The sequence below is a fragment of the Rhamphochromis longiceps genome, linkage group LG13 (genome assembly GCF_057381845.1).
Source record: "Rhamphochromis longiceps isolate RC_006_pf linkage group LG13, R_longiceps_female_GT1.1, whole genome shotgun sequence".
Lineage (NCBI taxonomy): Eukaryota > Metazoa > Chordata > Actinopteri > Cichliformes > Cichlidae > Rhamphochromis > Rhamphochromis longiceps.
Genome location: NC_140569.1, coordinates 24713694 through 24724121, shown reverse-complemented (window position 1 = coordinate 24724121; position 10428 = coordinate 24713694).

Below are 10428 nucleotides of genomic sequence, written 5' to 3'. Positions count from 1 at the left end.
AACCGAGAGCGCGACCGAAGGTTACCGAAGAGAAAACAGATGATGGTTCCAATGCCGGAGAGATTGTCGAACGGAAGAGCCATAGAAGTTCCGTAGTGTGAAGGTATTTCGGCTATTTCAAGTCTGACAAAAACAGAGTAGCGTTCACTGTAAATTGTGCTGAAAGCAAGTCTGGAAATACAATAAAGCGGTGCATGCTCAATCTCTGACTGGAAGCGCTAATTTGTCATTCGGCTTTTGTCAGACTAAAGTAACTGTTAAAACTGTTAGAAAAGCTCAGCTATACAACAAGGAGAGATTGAGAATTTCCTTTTAGTTCTCAGTTTATTTGATATTGACAAAAGTTAGTCAGTTTTGTCTGTTCTTCCGTAAAACAAACTAAGATTTATTTTTAGAATTAATATTTTGTTTCTAAGTGGAATTGACAATTTAGTACCGGTAGTCTGTTTCGTTTGTTCTATTTTGAAACTTAAACGCTTTAGTGGCTGCCTTTTGTGTAGTTTGCAATATTTGCCTTTATTTATCTGAAAAAGTCTCATGTTCCTTAAGTACATCTACCCTGTTGAACTTATGGGAAATAAATATTTAAATCAAAACAAGCTGCTGATTATTTCACATTTTACTTGTGAGCAACGGCACATTTAAATCTTACAAATATAGTTATTTGGCTTATATCGTGATAGATATCGTTATCGCCTGAAATGAAAAAAACATATCGTGATATGAAAAAAATCTCATATCGCCCAGCTCTATGTTTAAGCAAAAACTACGGTGGCCTTGAGAGGCCAAACGGACTGCAACTTAAGAAAACACCAGCAATAAGAAAAATGCTGCAAAAGCACACAAAACACAACGAAAATAGGAAAAAATAGATTTCCAAAAGCACAAGGGAAGTGTTTCTGGGGAGACAATAACCCGACGGACGAGTTGCAGGAACCAAAATATGCTAAGAATTGCGCTGGGAGACACTTAAAAGAAGTGGAGGATCTATCGGTTTTGTGAGGAAAGAAAAGATGAGAGGTAAGTGTGTTAGCCTAACTATTAGCCTAAAAATCCATCATCAGTATTATATGAATCATGACATTAAAACACGCTCACCTAGCATATTTTGGTTCCTGCAACTGGTCCGTCGGGTTATTGTCTCCCCAGAAACACTTCCCTTGTGCTTTTGGAAATCTGTTTTTTTGTTTTTCCTATTTCCGTTGTGTTTTGTGTGCTTTTGCAGCGTTTTTCTTACTGATGGTGTTTTCTTAAATTGCAGTCCATTTGGCCTCCCAGGGCCACCGTAAAAAACTGCACAATATAGCAATAGTGTGTTAACCAGCACAGCATGCATCACAATGAAGAGTACATAAAGGGCGCTGATTATTTTCTGAACCCAGTGTACTGAGCCAGGGTCAGTGACTACATCACACACCCACCCCTGGCCTCCCTTCTGCTGACAGGTCTTTGGGCAATACCCCCAAGTTTTTCCCAATGGCTGATGAACACACTGCATGTGTGAATAGGTGAATGAAAAAACACACAAAGCACTTTGTAGACCTAGCTCAGTCGAAAGGGTGGCATAACTGCAAGTGCAAATCATTTATAGTGTAGTCGAGCAGGGAAAAAACATCTATCTACAGTCGCAAAGGTATGTGAATTGGGCTTTTGAGCATTTAAAGGATTGTGTTCGAGCACACTGGTTGCTATTTGAAAGGTCACTGACTCTAATGACATTTCTGAGAGGATTTGTAATGGGGCCAACTGATGCATGGCGAGCATGCCAGAAAGCTCAAAAAACATCGCGGCACGTGGACTGGAACATGTCTGCTAATTGATGCCGCCCCCCTTCCATCTGTTGTGTGTTTGTTTGGTATCTCACTCACGTTGTTCTTGTCATACACCTCATTTCCCAGACATTTGAAGCGGCATGTAAAAGAGACACTTAGTGACACCTTATCATGTCTGAACAGTGTTTCCTAATCCTGTTAATTACGGTCTTGATTTTCTCAGCTTTGTTTCAGATTTGATGAGCTTCCAGTTGCAGCATTAACTGATTCATTAATTCAGTGTCTTGGATGCTGTGTTTGGTGTCAATAAAACATGTCAGCTTATTTGTTCACATGCTATTATTTGAACATTTCTGTCAACTGAACAGCAGATATTCAGCAGCAGACAACAGTGCTGAAAAACTTTGTGTCAATCTGATACAAAGTCAATACAGCGTCAGTGTTGCCGGTGCTGATACCGATACTTTTGACTTATAAAGGCACTTACAAACTCATCAGTTTGCAAAGATATTTTAAAGATATTTGATTCAAAACCCCTAAATCAACTTTGAGCTTTTCGTGTATTTTGAAACTGGGGTTTTCTCCAAAACACTTTGGGTCAACTTCTTTTGTTTATTGCACTTTAGGCTATAAATAAAATAGGCGTGACAGTCAACGCAAAAAGGTTCAGTCATTTTTCATAGTGCGAACATGCCCATTTTTCATTTCCAAGGAATAATTAATTTAACACAGTTTAGTGTGCTAATACTAAACTTAAAGGATAAATCCAACAGCGATACCAGCATTGGTACTGATGCTATCGATATTTGTTCCCAGGCACTACATTTTACCTCCACACACTTCTGCATTACTTTACAAAACCTTTTATGTTCTACAACTTTAATAAATGCTGCCTTATCCAATGTTGTGTTTTTTTCCTGTTCTGTATTTTTACTGCATTTCCCTGAACCAAAGGAAATGTTCTCGCTTTGGTCCGGTCCATTTATAATGCACTTTAAGTTTAGGGAAAATCTCTGCAGATGCTATAGAAAGAGATAATGAGACACACATTGCATAAAGTGTTTATTGTTCATCCTTTTAAAATACCAAACTGCAGCAATGTTGTAAGCACAGCTGCTTGTGGTTGATGCACGACTATAGCTGTACTTGTAGTTGAATCTACACTACACTTTGACACTATGAGTATAGCTACAGTAGCTGTACTGTTGCTATTCTTTACTGCTTACTGTTTGCAATCAGCCTTGACTACCAGTTCTTGCCTAACGACACAGAGCAGCAAGACAGATAAAAAGCAACCTGCTTCTATATATTACACCCCGAGGGCTCTGTAGAAAGAGGGGTTCAGGGTGGGCTTCTTTAAAAGAAATTATATATATGATACAGAGATATACAATACTAAAACTCCTCTAAGAAGGGTCTTTTTTTTTTTTTTACATGAAACAATGGACCATGAGGACAGCAGGATTTTGGATGCCTAATAGAAGTATTTTGGTCAAGTGGCTTTTGTCTTTTGTGTGGAGGAAACTGATTTATGCACCTGACGCTGCAAATTTTCACAATTACAAAATAAATCATCCCTGTAAAATCAATAAAAACATGAATAAAGATGACCAAACCCTGATGAGCAACGCCACAGCTACAAACACACACACCATTTTTCTGTGTGTAGGGCACCAGATCCCAAAGGAGGGAGCAACCAAAATAGGCTAAGGATCATTAATCATCAATCATCAATCATCAATCATCGATTGATGGATTATTAAAGTTTGAAATGGACAACAACTACAATAGGCACCATTAGATTATTGCAAGATAGACACAATAAACATTCTGGTCATGTAAAAGACAAAATATGTGGAGTAAACACAGACCTGTCTGCAAGAGGTTATTAATGAAGCTCACAAATGAGTGTGAGCTGGGCTTTTAACTAAATGTTAACAAGAGATCAAGAGTCATTTGGTGCTTTTAGCTGTGTGCATAAAGACCTATCTTCTAACTTTATTAAATATCTACAGCTTCAGCTGCCTGAGCAGAATAAATATGAGGGCATCCAAAGCAATTTATCGATTTGGCGACTTCAATATTCTTACTTTTACTTATTCCCCAAACAGACGCAGGATGTTTCAGTTTGTTCTATACAGCAAACCCCATGTTGCGGTTGTTAGTTAGAAAAAGCAACTTGTTACATTACTTTTGTGCTATTTAACAGCTTGGCCTTATATGTATTTACCCATATAAACCTTAGGCTACAGTCCCACGCACAGACACAGGATATTTTTTTATGTGTCTGGGTTTTAACACAGAGCCACAGCAATGTTGAAAACCAGCCCGTTACTGTAGAAATGAAGACTACAGTACTACAAGCCTTGCTGTTCATAACTGCCTTTGTTACTCTGGCTTCTTGACTGGCGTTGGCAGCACTCAGCTTTAACATCCCTCTGGGGTCTTTCAACTCCTCAAAAATTGTAGATTGCTCTCATCTTCTCTCTGCATGTGGCTTCAAGTTAGCTGACTGTAATATAAGTGAACAGGTTTTCTATCCGCCTGCAGATAGCTGAAGAATCCATCTTATGTTACTGAGTTCAAGAAAAATGTAATGTGATTACAGTAATGTGTTACACCCAACACTGGTCAAACTCCTGAAACAGACACAGTCGGAGTACAAGGACATATCCAGGTTGCCGAACAGTCAAATTGATTAGCATCAATGATAAAGCGAGCAGAAATGAGTAGAAGCACTACTCTGAATCAGACAAATACAGGTGGTGACACCAAATCCTAATCTCCTTGCCGTCAGCCTCATATGGGAATCCCTTGGTGGTTTTCCCAATAAATAACAACTGTTTATGGACCGTGACATTCAATTATATAACTAGACTGATTGGAAAAGAAAAAGTTTCTGGATTGACTTTTGACAAGTCTGTGTTGGACTGGCGCTGAAGGGCGCAGAGGCCATTTCGCCCTGTGCATGAATGAACACATCATTATTATCCCATGAGCAGCTGAGCAGTGCTCTCATTGTCACCTTACTGCTCTTTCACCTCATTTGCATTCCTAGAGCTGGATTTTCCTATTAGAGAAAGTTAATAACTTGCTAATACTCCAAAATTCCAACCTCAGCAAAAAAAGGCCGTTCAGCACTTTAAAATGCACCAACATGCCTCGAACGAAGCAATTTTTCACCCTCTCTACGTTCCCCTATAATCTGCAAAGTTTGATTAACTGTAATTAATACTTGATTCTTGCTGCCAACTGAAGGGGACAGAGTAATTTCATCAACGCTAGAACATGGCAGGGTAATATGAACTCCGTATTTCCCTTCTCAGTGGAGCCATTTGCTTTTTATAAGTCGCTGTTGGTGAGGCAATCCAAAGCCATTCCGCTCAGTCCCTATGGTGGCGTATAAAGCACTAAAGGTGAACATCCAGAGCATCACATGCTTCCCCTCAGGCTTTTATGTATGTAAGCAGCTAATACTGTCAGGAGCCTGTGACCTTTCATGTGGACAGACACGCTCTAATTGCCTGTGATCGATGGAAGAGAAAGAGGGGGGGGGGGACTGCTGCAGTTTTCGCTCGGGGGAACACACACATCTGTACCACCCACTACACCTGTCAGTCACAGCCAGCTCTCCTCCAGTAATGGCACTGTGACTGAAAGGCCACACACAGCAGGAGAGCACAAATCAGTTTAGATACAGTACATGATGCCTAAATTAGGAAGACAACCCAACTATGTACAGTTTGAAGAAATTTAGAGGGTTTTTTAAGAACATAAAAGCCTTCGCAAACCCATTTTTATTTGGACTGTTGTTCATGTGTGTGTGTTTTGTAACAAAATGCTTCTAAACACTTTGATTTATTACTTTTATTGGCTGATAAATCACTGACGGAAACGTGTAATGCCCACCGAGACGCTTTAAAATGTGCTCTCGCCTTTGGAGTTTATTGTTCAAAGAGAAAGAGGAAGGACGCTCATTTCCCCCGTGAAGAATGACCCGAGGATCACTGCTAAAAAGAATACGAGGAGGAAATTATTCAAATGACGCAGTGCATTGTTATTAGACTCGGAAATATAAATTTACACACTCATTTTGAGTTCGTGGAGTTTTTTTATGGCTGTGAGCTGGTTGATAATTAGGGCGAAATTTAATAAGCTCAAAGAAAGACAGAACAAAGGAGGGGGGAAGTGCACAGGTTTCTAGTGATTAAACCGCTGCCTTTGTCTCCTGTTCATTCTGCCACTGCTGTGCAGATAATGTGTCACTGATAGTGTTGTTTGTGACATACAACTCCGAGAAAAAATAACGCACAAATTCAGCACTCATCGTCATATGAATTATTTTTAGCCAACGTATTGAATTTAAAACTAATAAATTTGCTTTTGGTGGACTGAAAGTCATAATATCATATTGCAATTAGTTTTGCACATAGAAATGTGGCTGAAAATCAATTAAATATTTTCCATTCACACAAACACAATTAGACGTGCGTCAGTTTTTGTGTGCCTTACTGAGTGTGAAACCAAATGCCAAACTGCAGAGAAATATTTATTTTTCTTTCTGGAAAAGTCAAGAAAAACTTACAGCTTTGCCTCTCTGCAAAGGTGTTACAGTTATAAGAAAAATGCCGGCACAGAGATTTTTCTGGTGTGGGAACAATATTACATTCAAGTTCTTTACCGCTTATTCAGTCAGGTCTCATAGCTCGCTGACTCCATTAAATGTACCACAGCCAGTACAGTGTTTTCATTATCTACAGCATGTATTTTGACATCCCTAAAGTGAAAAGTAAGAAATAAGTGTACACAGTGCCTGGATATGACTGTCTACCAACACACAAACAGAACGTGCGAAAAAGGAAAATAAAAGATCAACAGAATCTGTGTAAATTTGACAGTTTTTTAATGCAAAAACACTTAAATGTTACTCAATTCTAACTGGCCCAGCAATACTCAATATACAGAAGCATGTTCCTTTTGCTCTATTACTTCTTTTCTATTTCATTACACTGGAAGTGGCTTTTTTACTGTGATAAAATAAAAATTTGTGTCCTACGTGGTCACGAGTCATTGGGACAATTATAGTTTTTGGAGTCGACACCTCTAAAGGAGTGTGGACGGTTTGATCGCTGATGGCGACACATCCCCCTCTCATTTGTGTTGAACTTTAATGCGTTTTGCTTGTAAGATTGGAGGATTAAATTGTTATAAATTAGCGCAGTGAAAGGATACTCCTGCACTTTTTAATGGAAATAAATAAAGTGTGACCGAACGCATCAGGTGCAGTGACTTTACAAGTGTAGAGCGGCGAAATGAGACATCAAAATATGGCAAAGGAACATTTTAAGGCGTCTTGGGCCACAGGGCTTTGTAATGTTATTGGGAACAGTCAGCACACCTCACAGAGAGGCAAAGGTATTATGGGGTGTTAGACTGAAATGAACGGTTATGACTGCTTTTCCACAACTGAGAGTTGAGGAGGGCGAGGAGCTGCGTGCAGGTTTTCAGTGAAGGATGAAACAATAGTGTAACTCTAGGTTGAGCACTCTCCTGTCCTGTGGGTGCCTCATTAGTGGGTATGAGTCATCGTCGCTGCAGAAATCGAGTGAATGCAAATGAGCTGTGATGGAAGGCATCTCCCCGGGTGGCACGAGCAGAGCACACCTTCACTGACTACTGTACTATAAATCATCCTAGTGTCAAAGCCTCAGTGTTCATAATCATAACTCCCAATAGACGTCCGAACTGTGCATTCGCAGTCATAAACCTCGGATTAGAAAGAGAACAAGGAGGGAGTAAAGTGACAACAACATACCAACAAGGAGAAATGTTAAAAAGTGAGCGCGGTGGTAGGCTCTGTAATCATTTTAGATATCCTGATGGAGCTCAGAAAGCGAGAGGAGGGTAACGCTGCTGCTTTAACACTGGATAGGCTTTATTCAATTTAAATCAACTTCTTTGCCGTCCAAAATCCAAACAGATTGTGTTTGATTAGCTATGTGAAACAGTTATTGATTTTTGTTTGTTAGACCACGGAGCCATTTGTTTGTGCATGTGTGTGAGTGTGTGTAAGTGTGTGCTCTGGGACTGCACAATAAAAAATGTGTACTATAGCAAATCTACAGTATGTTCATTTTAATTTCTAATTACATCTTTATTTTCCATTTGGCAGCCGACCCAAGCTAAATTATCACTCACTCTATTTTCTTTGCACATAGCTTTGATTGTAGTACAGTTATTCGCCAACTATACGAACTGTAGAAGGGGTATGCGTGACCTGAGCAGGTGACTGGGCTCCCTGCAGACCAGAGGTCACCAGGGTCACAGTCAACGCATTAATCTGAGGGTAAAATGAATGAATCAATGAGCGGGCACTGCCAAACTCTCGCCCAGGCATGCGCTGTCTCCAATTATCACCATTAGCGAGAGACAGAGTGAGCAAAATCTTCATCAGCAAAATGGACGGGTCTTCTTCTTTTAAATCCTTCTACATGTTACATTAAGGTTACATATTATGGCTCCAGTTATGATCTAAGACTGATGACGAAGTAGTAGCACACATTTTATAGAGAGTATCTGCTAAAATTCATAGCAGCTCCTGGCTCAAGAGATGAACTTTAGTGCTCAAAGGTAAGAACAATCAACATCCTCTCTATCCGGTCGTTAAGTCTGACGTCACTAGCCGTGTCTGGGCCTAAACTCCGCTGCAGGTCCATATATCAAACGATCACTATGGCATTACTGAGAGTTGAAAAACTGTCTAAAGTCTTTCATCTTTAATAAAATGATCGGAGTTCTGCTCTACCAGGTGTAACAATTGAGTTTAACATCCAGGCATCCATGAAAATAGAATTTATAACATTTAACGGAGTTATAAGTTAGCAGGAAGTTAGCTCGCTAGCTTCTATCTAAATACAATATAGCATGTCCTGACTGCGGGGTTTTGGAAACAAATTAAAACGTACAGCTCTGTTATCACTTCCAACATAAATGAAGACAGAAAACTAAACAGCAGTGACGTTTGTAGGGTTACTGAAGTTGGGCTAGCTTGTATATAATGATGTGCTACGTGATCGCTAGCGACACAGCTATGTTAGCATAATTTAAACAAGCTAACTTTTTTTCCACTCGATAAAAGTTAACGTGAGTGTTCTCGGTGGTCAGGAACAAATGTAATCACATGGCAGGATGCTGTAAAGGGACCAGACTTCAGGAGAACAACTGAGATAATCCATCCACAATACGAGGTTAGTCATTCATATACTGCTGCATGGGCTGGGCTGTAGTTACATCCTAAGGTTTTAAAAACTGAGCTTAAATAAATGATTAGTGGTAATAAAAGCCGAGGGAGGTCAACAGTGATCACTGACTGTTTTAGGAGCTTTTTGAGATTAAATAGAAGAAAATACAAAACATTAAACATGTTAACAACACAAAAGCCATATTAAACGCAGACTACTTTAGGCCCGGAAGTAGGATTCGTCACGTCATCACTTAAAGACCGGATTTCCCTTGTTTAATAAAATCAGGTTATTTATAACATAAAGGATAATCTATAATATTAATGTAGTCCAGGCTACCAAGAATAAGTCTATGAACCTGTATATACAGTGGTGTGAGTGCTTTACAGTTTCCATGGTAATATTTGTCAATGTTCTTTGTGCTTGAATTCAGGAACACTTGTGATTGCAATATGATGAAATACCTTATTGTGACACAGTAAAAAGGTAATAATGTTCATCTGGAACACTACGAGAGTCTCTCATCTAGGGCTGGCACGATTTGTCGACTAGTCACGATTACGTCGACTATCAAAATCGTCGACGACTGATTTAATAGTCGACGCGTCGTTTGAAGCTTTGTAAGATCCCAAAAGACGCAGGAATAAGTAGTAGGATTTAAGGGTGTAATAACGGACTGAAACAGAAGATGGCAGCACTGCATGTACAAGGATGCCAGCTGCCGTTAAACCCCGAAGAAGAAGAAGAAGAAGAAGCAGCTGTGTCCCAGAATTCATAGCGCGGCCCAGCTTAGTTTCCAACAATGGCAGCAGCTAGTTAGTTTTAATATTACTCTTATTATTCTTTCTGGGTCACAAAATAAACGTTTAACATATTTTCAGGCGAGAATGTAGCTGTGTAAACCTCAAATATCGGCTCAGTTTATCAGGACACCACATATTTTCAAAAGCGCTCCGACGTTTTCGGAGACGTCTGTTACCCACTAGCTCGATAGCTAGCCGGGGGCTAGGTCACTAGCGCGGTGAGAACACCGGACTCCCGGCAAATTGTTTTCAAACCCACCGCCGTCTTTCGCTACTCAGGTTAAATATATGAGTCACTTAGATAAATTAAAAATGTTGTTGTTTGGCTTTTTTTTTTTTTGTATTTTATTTGTTCCTGAGTAAATCGGTTTGTCTGAGATTAAAGTTATAGTTTTTACACAGCTGAATAAACGTCAAGCAGACAGCTGATTATCAGAAGTGTGAGATGCTGGAAAATATACTCCGGTGTCCTGTTATATTTTAGATAGCAAGGAGTTTATTAAACTTCACCGAAACAATCTGCAAATTTCATTAAAATTTAATAAACTATCATCTTGTCTTTATTTTTAGTTAGCACCTTAAAAGCTTAAAGCTGTAAGCTAATGATAGTTA